Source organism: Tachysurus fulvidraco, chromosome 2 (assembly GCF_022655615.1).
Source record: "Tachysurus fulvidraco isolate hzauxx_2018 chromosome 2, HZAU_PFXX_2.0, whole genome shotgun sequence".
Taxonomy (NCBI): Eukaryota; Metazoa; Chordata; class Actinopteri; order Siluriformes; family Bagridae; genus Tachysurus; species Tachysurus fulvidraco.
The window spans coordinates 18,837,454-18,839,953 of record NC_062519.1 but is presented as its reverse complement, the minus strand read 5'-3'; the positions used below and the strand labels follow the sequence as shown (position 1 = coordinate 18,839,953).

Below are 2,500 nucleotides of genomic sequence, written 5' to 3'. Positions count from 1 at the left end.
TCATTACTGGAGTTTTAGGGTTAAAACACACACACACACACACACACACACACACACACACACACACACACACACACACACACACACACACACACACACACACACAAACACACGCACACACACGCACACACACACACAAACACACACACACACACACACACACACACACACACACACACACACACACACACACACACACACAGAGAAATACAGTGTGTGTTATTATTTAAAATTAAATTATGTAAATATAAAAAAATATATGAATATCCAGCTAGTGTTTGATCTGAAACCCAGTGAGCAATGATGTGTGAAACTACACACACACACACACACACACACACACACACACACACACACACACACACACACACACACACACACACACACACATATCAGGCTTTAAGTGTGTTTTTGCTGTTTACACTCATTAATTTCACTCAACATTAAACATCAGAGATTTTAATTTGCACTACAAGAAAGGAAACTGGGGATTGTGTGTGTGTGTGTGTGTGTGTGTGTGTGTGTGTGTGTAATCTGATGCCGTGTGGTAAATCTGCAGCTCTGGTAACAGCATATTGTGTGTGTGTGTGTGTGTGTGTGTGTGTGTGTGTGTGTGTGTGTGTGTGTGTGTGTGTGTGTGTGTGTGTGTAGGATAAAGTTTTGTGTGTCAAACCTGTTTGACTTCATTAGTGCTGAGGGTCACATAAGGATCAGTTCAGCACTAGTTTATCAGATAACACACACACACACACACACACACACACACACACACACACACACACACACACACACACACCACCTCCTGTTTAAATACACAATAAGTCACTGTTTCATGGTTCATAAACCTGATTTCAGATGTGGAGGTTGTGTGTTTTTGTGTGTTTTTGTGTTTCTGTGTTTTTGTGTGTTTCTGTGTGTTTCTGTGTTTTTGTGTGTTTTTTGTGTGTTTCTGTGTTTTTGTGTGGTTTTTGTGTGTTTTTGTGTGTTTTTGTGTGTTTTTTGTGTGACACAGTGAGGCTGTTATTCTTGTGTGTGGTGTTTAACCTTCACTCAGTGTTTTATTACAGTTTATAACTCATCTGCAGTTACAACAGATTGTACAGCAGGTCCCACTCCAGTGTGTGGCTTCACCTCATGAGTTCATCTTTTAGTTAAATAACACAAATGCTTCACTTCCATAAAGTGTAACGTCACGCTGGATCCTCAGGCCACGGCCCTCGTGTCTCTGGTGTCTCTGGTGTCTCTGTGTCTCTGGTGTCTCTGGTGTCTCTCTGGTGTCTCTGTGTCTCTCATGTCTCTTGTGTCTCTGGTGTCTCTGGTGTCTCTGGTGTCTCTGGTGTCTCTCGTGTCTCTGGTGTCTCTGGTGTCTCTGGTGTCTCTGGTGTCGTTGGTGTCTCTGGTGTCTCTCGTGACATATTACTACAGCTTTCTCACTTCTTTATCACTTTGTGTTGTTGACATGTTCCTGACTCCTGCTGAATAAAACCTCCCTCATTCACCAACACTGCTTCACATCTCTCCATAAACACTCACTAAACTCCACACACAGTCAGCGGCCCAGAGCTCGAGAGCGCAGGAGATCATCTGCAGTGTGAATCTTGTTCCATTAAACAAGCTGGTTTCATTAAACCGTCCATCAACAACCTGAGGGTAAAAATGCAGGTTTCTAGTTTTCACTTCTTCAGCTTTAACATCCCCGTGTCCTGGAGAGTGAGGGTTCTGTGAGGGACCTGTGAGGGACCTGTGATGGTTCTGTGAGGGACCTGTGATGGTTCTGTGAGGGACCTGTGATGGACCTGTGATGGTTCTGTGAGGGACCTGTGATGGACCTGTGATGGACCTCTGATGGTTCTGTGAGGGACCTGCGAGGGTTCTGTGATGGTTCTGTTAGGGACCTGTGAGGGACCTGTGATGGACCTGTGATGGTTCTTGGACAGTCTGATGTTCTTTTCTCTATCCTGTGTTGGATTTCTGACAGGAAGCAGTTGCTGATTCTGCACAGAGCCTTTAAGCAGCTCTCACTAACCCCATAGATTCACTTTATTCATTCATTCATTTTATTTCTATATTAAACTTAGAGTTTTCTCTTTATTCTTCTATTTTGTTTTAGAACAGAACATTAGTAAAATACTTACCCCACCCTGACTAACATTTTCAGCTCCTGAGTAATCTGGTCCTTTATTCTTCATAAAGTTTGAGCGATGAACAAACAGCTGATTGGCCGATGTGGATGCTGACAGACTGCTGTAAAAGGAATAAGATGTTATAGAACTTTATTAATCCTGAAGGAAATTCTTTTGTCAGAGACACAAGAGAAAGACTGAGATTACAAGAGAAATAAATATAATGAAGAAGTAGGACAGGTCGCATACTAACACAGTGACAGTCATCATTGTATCAGCTCTGCTCCCTACTGGGTTTGATGGCCACTGGTAGGAAAGACCTCCTGTGGTTGTCCTCGTTGGTCCTGGTCTACAACATGCTCCTGTAGGACTCCAGT

At 43.1% G+C, this 2,500-nt stretch overlaps 1 long non-coding RNA gene across 1 annotated transcript in view; it reads right to left on the bottom strand.

Moving 5' to 3' along the window:
- Positions 1-1,018: 1,018 nt before the first annotated feature.
- Positions 1,019-2,500, bottom strand: part of LOC113649007 — a 3,293-nt gene continuing 1,811 nt past the window's right edge. Inside the window, exons 2-3 of the long non-coding RNA XR_003442047.2 lie at positions 2,377-2,500; positions 1,019-2,244 (exon numbers count right to left, since the gene is read on the bottom strand). The exon at positions 2,377-2,500 is cut by the window's right edge and continues 21 nt beyond it. This is a non-coding gene — a long non-coding RNA (uncharacterized LOC113649007). The remainder of the gene's footprint in view (positions 2,245-2,376) is intronic.